Source organism: Rhipicephalus microplus, unplaced genomic scaffold (genome assembly GCF_043290135.1).
Source record: "Rhipicephalus microplus isolate Deutch F79 unplaced genomic scaffold, USDA_Rmic scaffold_45, whole genome shotgun sequence".
In the NCBI taxonomy this organism is placed as follows: Eukaryota; Metazoa; Arthropoda; class Arachnida; order Ixodida; family Ixodidae; genus Rhipicephalus; species Rhipicephalus microplus.
The window spans coordinates 2,811,276-2,823,416 of NW_027464618.1; the positions used below are offsets into that span (position 1 = coordinate 2,811,276).

At 53.1% G+C, this 12,141-nt stretch overlaps 9 non-coding genes across 9 annotated transcripts; all 9 read right to left on the reverse strand.

Moving 5' to 3' along the window:
• Positions 1-1,527: 1,527 nt before the first annotated feature.
• TRNAN-GUU (transfer RNA asparagine (anticodon GUU)) lies at positions 1,528-1,601 on the reverse strand. Its single transcript has one exon. It is a non-coding gene; the product is annotated as a tRNA-Asn (tRNA).
• An 807-nt stretch (positions 1,602-2,408) lies between these two features.
• Positions 2,409-2,482, reverse strand: TRNAN-GUU (transfer RNA asparagine (anticodon GUU)). Its single transcript has one exon. It is a non-coding gene; the product is annotated as a tRNA-Asn (tRNA).
• Positions 2,483-2,555: 73 nt separating this feature from the next.
• On the reverse strand, positions 2,556-2,629 carry TRNAD-GUC (transfer RNA aspartic acid (anticodon GUC)). Its single transcript has one exon. It is a non-coding gene; the product is annotated as a tRNA-Asp (tRNA).
• Positions 2,630-3,886: 1,257 nt separating this feature from the next.
• Positions 3,887-3,960, reverse strand: TRNAN-GUU (transfer RNA asparagine (anticodon GUU)). Its single transcript has one exon. It is a non-coding gene; the product is annotated as a tRNA-Asn (tRNA).
• A 1,711-nt stretch (positions 3,961-5,671) lies between these two features.
• Positions 5,672-5,745, reverse strand: TRNAN-GUU (transfer RNA asparagine (anticodon GUU)). The gene has a single exon. It is a non-coding gene; the product is annotated as a tRNA-Asn (tRNA).
• Positions 5,746-6,549: 804 nt separating this feature from the next.
• On the reverse strand, positions 6,550-6,623 carry TRNAD-GUC (transfer RNA aspartic acid (anticodon GUC)). The gene has a single exon. It is a non-coding gene; the product is annotated as a tRNA-Asp (tRNA).
• A 224-nt stretch (positions 6,624-6,847) lies between these two features.
• On the reverse strand, positions 6,848-6,921 carry TRNAN-GUU (transfer RNA asparagine (anticodon GUU)). The gene has a single exon. It is a non-coding gene; the product is annotated as a tRNA-Asn (tRNA).
• Positions 6,922-6,995: 74 nt separating this feature from the next.
• On the reverse strand, positions 6,996-7,069 carry TRNAD-GUC (transfer RNA aspartic acid (anticodon GUC)). The gene has a single exon. It is a non-coding gene; the product is annotated as a tRNA-Asp (tRNA).
• Positions 7,070-10,113: 3,044 nt separating this feature from the next.
• TRNAN-GUU (transfer RNA asparagine (anticodon GUU)) lies at positions 10,114-10,187 on the reverse strand. Its single transcript has one exon. It is a non-coding gene; the product is annotated as a tRNA-Asn (tRNA).
• Positions 10,188-12,141: the final 1,954 nt, after the last annotated feature.

The window sequence follows — 12,141 nt, forward strand, 5'->3', positions numbered from 1 at the left end:
TCCAAAGCTATCAGCGCAAAGAAAAAAGAAGCAAGACAACGTCCCCTGGAGGGCTCGAACCTCCAACCTTTCGGTCAACAGCCGATCTCGCCAGCCAATTGCGCCACAGAGCCAGTCGTGCTGCACTCTCACCACCGTAACATTCCATCAAAGCTAACAGTGCAAAGGAAAAACAAGCTAGACAACGCCCCCGCGAGGGCTCGAACCTCCAACCTTTCGGTTAACAGCCGATCGCGCAAGCCGATTGCCCAACGGAGGCAGTCGAGCTGTACTCTCATCACCGTCAGAACATTCCTCCAAAGCTAACAGTGCAAAGAAAAAAGAAGCTAGACAACGCCCCCGGGAGGGCTTGAACCTCCAACATTTCGGTCAAGAGCCGAACTCGTTAGCCAATTGCGCGGCGGAGGCAGTCGTGCTGTACTCTAACCAGTGTCAAAACATTCCATCAAAGCTAACAGTGCAAAGAAAAAAGAAGCTAGACAACGCCCCCGGGAGGGCTCGAACCTCCAACCTTTCGGTCAAGAGCCGAACTCGTTAGCCAATTGCGCGGCGGAGGCAGTCGTGCTGTACTCTCACCAGCGTCAGAACATTCCATCAAAGCTAACAGTGCAAAGAAAAAAGAAGCTAGACAACGCCCCCGGGAGGGCTTGAACCTCCAACATTTCGGTCAAGAGCCGAACTCGTTAGCCAATTGCGCGGCGGAGGCAGTCGTGCTGTACTCTCACCAGCGTCAGAACATTCCTTCAAAGCTAACAGTGCAAAGAAAAAAGAAGCTAGACAACGCCCCCGGGAGGGCACGAACCTCCAACATTTCGGTTAACAGCCGAACTCGTTAGCCGATTGCGCCACGGAGTCAGTCGTGCTGTACTCTCACCAGCGTCAGAACATTCCATCACAGCTACCAGTGCAAAGAAAAAAGAAGCTAGACAACGCCCCCGGGAGGGCTCGAACCTCTAACCTTTCGGTTAACAGCCGAATTCGTTAGCCAATTAAGCCGTGGAGGCAGTCGTTCTGTACTCTCACCACAGTCAGAACATTTCTCCAAAGCTATCAGCGCAAAGAAAAAAGAAGCTAGACAACGCCCCCGGGAGCGCTCGAACCTCCAACATTTCGGTCAAGAGCCGAACTCGTTAGCCAATTGCGCTGCGGAGGCAGTCGTGCTGTACTCTCACCAGCGTCAGAACATTCCATCAAAGCTAACAGTGCAAAGGAAAAAGAAGCTAGACAACGCCCCCGCGAGGGCTCGAACCTACAACCTTTCGGTTAACAGCCGATCGCGCAAGCCGATTGCGCAACGGAGGCAGTCGAGCTGTAGTCTCATCACCGTCAGAACATTCCTCCAAAGTTATGAGCGCAAAGAAAAAAAATTGCGACACACCACCCCCGAAAGGACTCTAACCTCCAACCTTTCGGTTAAGAGCCGAATTCTTTAGCCGATCGCGCCACGGAGGCAGTCGTGCTGCACTCTCACCACCGTCAGAACATTCAATCAATGCTATAAGCGCAAAGAAAAAAGAAGCGCGACAACGCCCCCGGGAGGGATCGAACCTACAACCTTTCGGTTAACAGCCGAACGCGCTAGATAATTGCGCCACGGAGGCAATCGTTCTCTCACCACCATCAGAAGATTCCATCAAAGCTATCAGTGCAAAGAAAAAAAAGCGACACACCGCCCCCGGGAGGACTCGAACCTCCAACCTTTCGGTCAACAGCCGAACTCGCTAGCCGATTCGCCGCAGAGGCAGTCGTGGTGCGCTTTCACGACCGTCAAAACATTCCTCCAAAGGCATGAGCGCAAAGAAAAAAAGCAAGACAACGCCTCCGGGAGGGCTCGAACCTCCAACCTTTCGGTTAACAGCCGAACGCGCTAGCAGATTGCGCCGTAGAGGCAGTCGTTCTGTACTCTCACCACCGTCAGAACATTTCTCCAAAGCTATCAGCGCAAAGAAAAAAGAAGCAAGACAACGTCCCCTGGAGGGCTCGAACCTCCAACCTTTCGGTCAACAGCCGATCTCACCATCCAATTGCGCCACAGAGCCAGTCGTGCTGTACTCTCACCACCGTAACATTCCATCAAAGCTAACAGTGCAAAGGAAAAAGAAGCTAGACAACGCCCCCGCGAGGGCTCGAACCTCCAACCTTTCGGTTAACAGCCGATCGCGCAAGCCGATTGCGCAACGGAGGCAGTCGAGCTGTACTCTCATCAGCGTCAGAACATTCCTCCAAAGCTATCAGCGCAAAGAAAAAAAAGCGACACACCGCCCCCGGGAGGGCTCGAACCTCCAACATTTCGGTAAACAGTCGAACGCGCTAGCCGATTGCACCACGGAGGCAATCGTGCTGCACTCTTACCACCGTCAGAACATTCCATCAATGCTATAAGCGCAAAGAAAAAAGAAGCGCGACAACGCCCCCGGGAGGGATCGAACCTACAACCTTTCGGTTAACAGCCGAACGCGCTAGCTAATTGCGCCACGGAGGCAGTCGTGCTGCTCTCTCACCGCCGTCAGAACTTTTTTCAATGCTATCAGGACAAAGAAAAAATAGCGACACACCGCCACCGGGAGGGCTCTAACCTCCAACCTTTCGGTTGACAGCCGAATGCGCTAGCCGATTGCGCCACGGAGGCAATCATGCTGCTCTCTCACCACCATCAGGACATTCCATCAAAGCTATAAGCGCAGAGAAAAAAGAAGCTAGACAACGTCCCCGGGAGGGCTCGAACCTCCAAACTTTTGGTTAACAGCCGATCGCGCAAGCCGATTGCGAAACGGAGGCAGTCGTGCTGTACTCTCATCGCCGTCAGAACATTCCTCCAAAGCTATCAGCGCAAAGAAACAAATGCGACACACTGCCCCCTGGAGGGCACAATCCTCCAACCTTTCGCTTAAGAGCCGAACTCGTTAGCCGATTGCGCCACGGAGGCAGTCGTGCTGCACTCTCACGACCGTCAGAACATTCCTCCGAAGCTATCAGCGCAAAGAAAAAAATGCGACACACCGCCACTGGGAGGGCTCGAACCTCCAACCTTTCGGTTAAGAGCCGATCTTGTTAGCCGATTGCGCCGCGGAGGAAGTTGTGCTGCACTTTCACGACCGTCAAAACATTCCTCCAAAGCTATGAGCGCAAAAAAAAAGCAAAACAATGCCCCCGGGAGGGCTCGAACCTCCAACCTTTCGGTCAACAGCCGATCTCGCCAGCCAATTGCGCCACAGAGCCAGTCGTGCTGTACTCTCACCAGTGTCAGAACATTCCATCAAAGCTAACAATGCAAAGAAAAAAGAAGCTAGACAACGCCTCGGGAGGGCTCGAACCTCCAACATTTCGGTCAAGAGCCGAACTCGTTAGCCAATTGCGCCGCGGAGGCAGTCGTACTGTACTCTCACCACTGTCAGAACATTCCATCAAAGCTATAAGCGCAAAAAAAAAGAAGCGCGACAACGCCCCCGGGAGGGCTCGAACCTCAAACATTTCGGTTAACAGCCGAACGCGCAAGCTAATTGCGCCACGGAGGCAGTCGTGCTGCTCTCTCACCGCCGTGAGAACTTTTTTCAATGCTATCAGCGCAAAGAAAAAAATAGCGACACACCGCCACCGGGAGTGCTCTAACCTCAAACCTTTCGGTTGACAGCCGAATGCGCTAGCCGATTGCGCCACGGAGGCAATCATGCTGCTCTCTCACCCCCATCAGGACATTACATCAAAGCTATAAGCGCAAAGAAAAAAAAAGCAAGACAACGTCCACGGGAGGGCTCGAACCTCCAACCTTTCTGTTAACAGCCGATCGCGTAAGCCAAATGCGCAACGGAGGCAGTCGAGCTGTACTTTCATCACCATCACAACATTTCTCAAAAGCTATCAGCGCAAAGAAAAAAAAGCGACACACCGCCCCCGGGAGGGCTCGAAGCTCCAACCTTTCGGTAAACAGCCGAACGCGCTAGCCGATTGCGCCACGGAGGCAATCGTGCTGCTCTCTCACCACCATCAGAACATTCCATCAAAGCTATAAGCGCAGAGAAAAAAGAAGCTAGACAACGTTCCCTGGAGGGCTCGAACCTCCAAACTTTTGGTTAACAGCCGATCGCGCAAGCCGATTGCGAAACAGAGGCAGTCGTGCTGTACTCTCATCGCCGTCAGAACATTCCTCCAAAGCTATCAGCGCAAAGAAACAAATGCGACACACCGCCCCCTGGAGGGCTCGAACCTCCAACCTTTCGGTTAACAGCCGAACGCGCTAGCAGAGTGCGCCGTAGAGGCAGTCGTTCTGTACTCTCACCACCGTAACATTCCATCAAAGCTAACAGTGCAAAGGGAAAACAAGCTAGACAACGCCCCCGCGAGGGCTCGAACCTCCAACCTTTCGGTTAACAGCCGATCGCGCAAGCCGATTGCCCAACGGAGGCAGTCGAGCTGTACTCTCATCACCGTCAGAACATTCCTCCAAAGCTAACAGTGCAAAGAAAAAAGAAGCTAGACAACGCCCCCGGGAGGGCTTGAACCTCCAACATTTCGGTCAAGAGCCGAACTCGTTAGCCAATTGCGCGGCGGAGGCAGTCGTGCTGTACTCTAACCAGTGTCAAAACATTCCATCAAAGCTAAAAGTGCAAAGAAAAAAGAAGCTAGACAACGCCCCCGGGAGGGCTCGAACCTCCAACCTTTCGGTCAAGAGCCGAACTCGTTAGCCAATTGCGCGGCGGAGGCAGTCGTGCTGTACTCTCACCAGCGTCAGAACATTCCATCAAAGCTAACAGTGCAAAGAAAAAAGAAGCTAGACAACGCCCCCGGGAGGGCTTGAACCTCCAACATTTCGGTCAAGAGCCGAACTCGTTAGCCAATTGCGCGGCGGAGGCAGTCGTGCTGTACTCTCACCAGCGTCAGAACATTCCTTCAAAGCTAACAGTGCAAAGAAAAAAGAAGCTAGACAACGCCCCCGGGAGGGCACGAACCTCCAACATTTCGGTTAACAGCCGAACTCGTTAGCCGATTGCGCCGCGGAGTCAGTCGTGCTGTACTCTCACCAGTGTCAGAACATTCCATCACAGCTACCAGTGCGAAGAAAAAAGAAGCTAGACAACGCCCCCGGGAGGGCTCGAACCTCCAACCTTTCGGTTAACAGCCGAATTCGTTAGCCAATTAAGCCGTGGAGGCAGTCGTTCTGTACTCTCACCACAGTCAGAACATTTCTCCAAAGCTATCAGCGCAAAGAAAAAAGAAGCTAGACAACGCCCCCGGGAGCGCTCGAACCTCCAACATTTCGGTCAAGAGCCGAACTCGTTAGCCAATTGCGCTGCGGAGGCAGTCGTGCTGTACTCTCACCAGCGTCAGAACATTCCATCAAAGCTAACAGTGCAAAGGAAAAAGAAGCTAGACAACGCCCCCGCGAGGGCTCGAACCTACAACCTTTCGGTTAACAGCCGATCGCGCAAGCCGATTGCGCAACGGAGGCAGTCGAGCTGTAGTCTCATCACCGTCAGAACATTCCTCCAAAGTTATGAGCGCAAAGAAAAAAAATTGCGACACACCACCCCCGAAAGGACTCTAACCTCCAACCTTTCGGTTAAGAGCCGAACTCTTTAGCCGATCGCGCCACGGAGGCAGTCGTGCTGCACTCTCACCACCGTCAAAACATTCAATCAATGCTATAAGCGCAAAGAAAAAAGAAGCGCGACAACGCCCCCGGGAGGGATCGAACCTACAACCTTTCGGTTAACAGCCGAACGCGCTAGATAATTGCGCCACGGAGGCAATCGTTCTCTCACCACCATCAGAAGATTCCATCAAAGCTATCAGTGCAAAGAAAAAAAAGCGACACACCGCCCCCGGGAGGACTCGAACCTCCAACCTTTCGGTCAACAGCCGAACTCGCTAGCCGATTCGCCGCAGAGGCAGTCGTGGTGCGCTTTCACGACCGTCAAAACATTCCTCCAAAGGTATGAGCGCAAAGAAAAAAAGCAAGACAACGCCTCCGGGAGGGCTCGAACCTCCAACCTTTCGGTTAACAGCCGAACGCGCTAGCAGATTGCGCCGTAGAGGCAGTCGTTCTGTACTCTCACCACCGTCAGAACATTTCTCCAAAGCTATCAGCGCAAATAAAAAGAAGCAAGACAACGTCCCCTGGAGGGCTCGAACCTCCAACCTTTCGGTCAACAGCCGATCTCACCAGCCAATTGCGCCACAGAGCCAGTCGTGCTGTACTCTCACCACCGTAACATTCCATCAAAGCTAACAGTGCAAAGGAAAAAGAAGCTAGACAACGCCCCCGCGAGGGCTCGAACCTCCAACCTTTCGGTTAACAGCCGATCGCGCAAGCCGATTGCGCAACGGAGGCAGTCGAGCTGTACTCTCATCAGCGTCAGAACATTCCTCCAAAGCTATCAGCGCAAAGAAAAAAAAGCGACACACCGCCCCCGGGAGGGCTCGAACCTCCAACATTTCGGTAAACAGTCGAACGCGCTAGCCGATTGCACCACGGAGGCAATCGTGCTGCACTCTCACCACCGTCAGAACTTTTTTCAATGCTATCAGGACAAAGAAAAAATAGCGACACACCGCCACCGGGAGGGCTCTAACCTCCAACCTTTCGGTTGACAGCCGAATGCGCTAGCCGATTGCGCCACGGAGGCAATCATGCTGCTCTCTCACCACCATCAGGACATTCCATCAAAGCTATAAGCGCACAGAAAAAAGAAGCTAGACAACGTCCCCGGGAGGGCTCGAACCTCCAAACTTTTGGTTAACAGCCGATCGCGCAAGCCGATTGCGAAACGGAGGCAGTCATGCTGTACTCTCATCGCCGTCAGAACATTCCTCCAAAGCTATAAGCGCAAAGAAAAAAGAAGCGCGACAACGCCCCCGGGAAGGCTCGAACCTCCAACCTTTCGGTTAACAGCCGAACGCGCTAGCTAATTGCGCCACGGAGGCAGTCGTGCTGCTCTCTCACCGCCGTCAGAACCTTTTTCAATGCTATCAGCGCAAAGAAAAAAATAGCGACACACCGCCACCGGGAGGGCTCTAACCTTCAACCTTTCGGTTGACAGCCGAATGCGCTAGCCGATTGCGCTACGGAGGCAATCATGCTTCTCTCTCACCACCATCAGAACATTCCATCAAAGCTATAAGCGCAGAGAAAAAAGAAGCTAGACAACGTCCCCGGGAGGGCTCGAACTTCCAAACTTTTGGTTAACAGCCGATCGCGCAAGCCGATTGCGAAACGGAGGCAGTCGTGCTGTACTCTCGTCGCCGTCAGAACATTCCTCCAAAGCTATCAGCGCAAAGAAACAAATGCGACACACCGCCCCCTGGAGGGCACAAACCTCCAACCTTTCGCTTAAGAGCCGAACTCGTTAGCCGATTGCGCCACGGAGGCAGTCGTGCTGCACTCTCACGACCTTCAGAACATTCCTCCGAAGCTATCAGCGCAAAGAAAAAAATGCGACACACCGCCCCCGGGAGGGCTCGAACCTCCAACCTATCGGTTAACAGCCGAACGCGCTAGGAGATTGCGCCGTAGAGGCAGTGGTTCTGTGCTATCACCACCGTCAGAACATTCCTCCAAAGCTATCAGCGCAAAGAAAAAAGAAGCAAGACAACGTCCCCGGGAGGGCTCGAACCTCCAACCTTTCGGTTAACAGCCGAACTCGTTAGCCAATTGCACCGCGGAGGCAGTCGTGCTGTACTCTCACCAGTGTCTGAACATTCCATCAAAGCTAACAGTGCAAAGAAAAAAGAAGCTAGACAACGCCCGCGGGAGGGCTCGAACCTCCAACATTTCGGTCAAGAGCCGAACTCGTTAGCCAATTGCGCCGCGGAGGCAATCATGCTGCTCTCTCACCACCATCAGAACATTCCATCAAAGCTATAAGCGCAGAGAAAAAAGAAGCTAGACAACGTCCCCGGGAGGGCTCGAACCTCCAAACTTTTGGTTAACAGCCGATCGCGCAAGCCGATTGCGAAACGGAGGCAGTCGTGCTGTACTCTCATCACCGTCAGAACATTCCTCCAAAGCTATCAGCGCAAAGAAACAAATGCGACACACCGCCCCCTGGAGGGCACAAACCTCCAACCTTTCGCTTAAAAGCCGAACTCGTTAGCCGATTGCGCCACGGAGGCAGTCGTGCTGCACTCTCACGACCGTCAGAACATTCCTCCGAAGCTATCAGCGCAAAGAAAAAAATGCGACACACCGCCCCCGGGAGGGCTCGAACCTCCAACCTTTCGGTTAACAGCCGAACGCGCTAGCAGAGTGCGCCGTAGAGACAGTCGTTGTGTACTCTCACCACCGTCAGAACATTTCTCCAAAGCTATCAGCGCAAAGAAAAAAGAAGCAAGACAACGTCCCCTGGAGGGCTCGAACCTCCAACCTTTCGGTCAACAGCCGATCTCGCCAGCCAATTGCGCCACAGAGCCAGTCGTGCTGCACTCTCACCACCGTAACATTCCATCAAAGCTAACAGTGCAAAGGAAAAAGAAGCTAGACAACGCTCCCGCGAGGGCTCGAACCTCCAACCATTCGGTTAACAGCCGATCGCGCAAGCCGATTGCGCAACGGAGGCAGTCGAGCTGTACTCTCATCACCGCCAGAACATTCCTCCAAAGTTATGAGCGCAAAGAAAAAAAATTGCGACACACCACCCCCGAAATTGCTCTAACCTCCAACCTTTCGGTTAAGAGCCGAACTCTTTAGCCGATTGTGCCACGGAGGCAGTCGTGCTGCACTTTCATGACCGTCAGAAAATTCCTCTAAAGGTATCAGTGCAAAGAAAAAATGCGACACACCACCCCCGGGAGGGCTCGAACCTCCAACCTATCAGTTACCAGCCGAACGCGCTAGCAGATTGCGCCGTAGAGGCAGTGGTTCTGTACTCTCACCACCGTCAGAACATTCCTCCAAAGCTATCAGCTCAAAGAAAAAAAGCAAAACAACGCCGCCGGGAGGGCTCGAACCTCCAACCTTTCGGTTAACAGCCGAACGCGCTAGCAGATTGCGCCGTAGAGGCAGTCGTTCTGTACTCTCACCACCGTCAGAACATTTCTCCAAAGCTATCAGCGCAAAGAAAAAAGAAGCAAGACAACGTCCCAGGGAGGGCTCGAACCTCCAACCTTTCGGTTAACAGCCGAACTCGTTAGCCAATTGCACCGCTGAGGCAGTCGTGATGTACTCTCAGCAGTGTCAGAACATTCCATCAAAGCTAACAGTGCAAAGAAAAAAGAAGCTAGACAACGCCCCCGGGAGGGCTCGAACCTCCAACATTTCGGTCAAGAGCCGAACTCGTTAGCCAATTGTGCGGCGGAGGCAGTCGTGCTGTACTCTCACCAGCGTCAGAACATTCCATCAAAGCTAACAGTGCAAAGAAAAAAGAAGCTAGACAACGCCCCCGGGAGGGCTCGAACCTCCAACATTTCGGTCAAGAGCCGAACTCGTTAGCCAATTGCGCGGCGGAGGCAGTCGTGCTGTACTCTCACCAGCGTCAGAACATTCCATCAAAGCTAACAGTGCAAAGAAAAAAGAAGCTAGACAACGCCCCCGGGAGGGCACGAACCTCCAACATTTCGGTTAACAGCCGAGCTCGTTAGCCGATTGCACCGCGGAGTCAGTCGTGCTGTACTCTCACCAGCGTCAGAACATTCCATCACAGCTACCAGTGCAAAGAAAAAAGAAGCTAGACAACGCCCCCGGGAGAGCTCGAACCTCCAACCTTTCGGTTAACAGCCGAATTCGTTAGCCAATTAAGCCGTGGAGGCAGTCGTTCTGTACTCTCACCAGCGTCAGAACATTCCATCAAAGCTAACAGTGCAAAGAAAAAAGAAGCTAGACAAAGCCCCCGGGAGGGCTCGAAGCTCAAACTATTCGGTTAACAGCCGAACTCGTCAGCCAATTGCGCCACGAAGGCAGTCGTGCTGTACTCTCACCACCGTCAGAACATTTCTCCAAAGCTATCACCGCAAAGGAAAAAAAGCGACACGCCGCCCCCGGGAGGGCTCGAACCTCCAACCTTTCGGTTAACAGCTCAAAGAGCTAGCCGATAGAGCCACGGAGGCAATCGTGCTGCTCTCTCACCACCATCAGAACATTCCATCAAAGCTATCAGCGCAAAGAAAAAAGAAGCAAGAAAACGTCCCCGGGAGGGCTCGAACCTCCAACCTTTCGGTAAACAGCCGAACGCGCTAGCCCTTTGCGCCACGGAGGCAATTGTGCTGCTCTCTCACCACCATCAGAACATTCCAACAAAGCTATCAGCGCAAAAAAAGAAGCAAGACAACGTCCCCGGGAGGGCTCAAACCTCCAACCTTTCGGTCAACAGCCGATCGCGTAAGCGAAATGCGCAACGGAGGCAGTCGAGCTGTACTCTCATCACCATCAGAACATTTCTCCAAAGCTATCAGCGCAAAGAAAAATAAAGCGACACACCGCCCTCGGTAGGGCTCGAACCTCCATTCTTTCGGTTAACAGCCGAACTCGCTAGCCGATTGCGCCGCGGAGGCAGTCGTGCTGTATTATCACCACCGTCAGAACATTCCATCAAAGCTAAGAGTGCAAAGAAAAAAGAAGCTAGACAACGCCCCAGGGTGTGTTCGAAGCTCCAAGCTTTCGGTTAAAACCGATCGCGCAAGCCAATTGCGCAACGGAGGCAGTAGAGCTGTACTGTCATCACCGTCAGAACATTCCTCCAAAGCTATCAGCGCAAAGAAATAAAAGCGACACACCGTCCATGGGGGGGGGGAAGGGGCTCGAACCTCAAACCTTTCGGTTAACAGCCGAACGCGCTAGGAGATTGCGCCGTAAAGGCAGTCGTGCTGCACTCTCACCACCGTCAGGACATTCCTCCAAAGCTATCAGCGCAAAGAAAAAAAAAAGCGACACACCGCCCCCGGGAGGGCTCGAACCTCCAACCTTTCGGTTAACAGCCGAGCGCGCTAGCAGAGTGCGCCGTAGAGGCAGTCGTTCTGTACTCTCACCACCGTCAGAACATTTCTCCAAAGCTATCAGCGCAAAGAAAAAAGAAGCAAGACAACGTCCCCTGGAGGGCTCGAACCTCCGACCTTTCGGTCAACAGCCGATCTCGCCAGCCAATTGCGCCACAGAGCCAGTCGTGCTGCACTCTCACCACCGTAACATTCCATCAAAGCTAACAGTGCAAAGGAAAAAGAAGCTAGACAACGCTCCCGCGAGGGCTCGAACCTCCAACCATTCGGTTAACAGCCGATCGCGCAAGCCGATTGCGCAACGGAGGCAGTCGAGCTGTACTCTCATCACCGTCAGAACATTCCTCCAAAGTTATGAGCGCAAAGAAAAAAAATTGCGACACACCACCCCCGAAATTGCTCTAACCTCCAACCTTTCGGTTAAGAGCCGAACTCTTTAGCCGATTGTGCCACGGAGGCAGTCGTGCTGCACTTTCATGACCGTCAGAAAATTCCTCTAAAGGTATCAGTGCAAAGAAAAAATGCGACACACCACCCCCGGGAGGGCTCGAACCTCCAACCTATCGGTTACCAGCCGAACGCGCTAGCAGATTGCGCCGTAGAGGCAGTGGTTCGGTACTCTCACCACCGTCAGAACATTCCTCCAAAGCTATCAGCTCAAAGAAAAAAAGCAAAACAACGCCCCCGGGAGGACTCGAACCTCCAACCTTTCGGTTAACAGCCGAATGCGCTAGCAGACTGCGCCGTAGAGGCAGTCGTTCTGTACTCTCACCACCGTCAGAACATTTCTCCAAACCTATCAGCGCAAAGAAAAAAGAAGCAAGACAACGTCCCCGGGAGGGCTCGAACCTCCAACCTTTCGGTTAACAGCCGAACTCGTTAGCCAATTGCACCGCGGAGGCAGTCGTGCTGTACTCTCACCAGCGTCAGAACATTCCATCAAAGCTAACAGTGCAAAGAAAAAAGAAGCTAGACAACGCCCCCGGGAGGGCTCGAACCTCCAACATTTCGGTCAAGAGCCGAACTCGTTAGCCAATTGCGCGGCGGAGGCAGTCGTGCTGTACTCTCACCAGCGTCAGAACATTCCATCAAAGCTAACAGTGCAAAGAAAAAAGAAGCTAGACAACGCCCCCGGGAGGGCACGAACCTCCAACATTTCGGTTAACAGCCGAACTCGTTAGCCGATTGCGCCGCGGAGTCAGTCGTGCTGTACTCTCA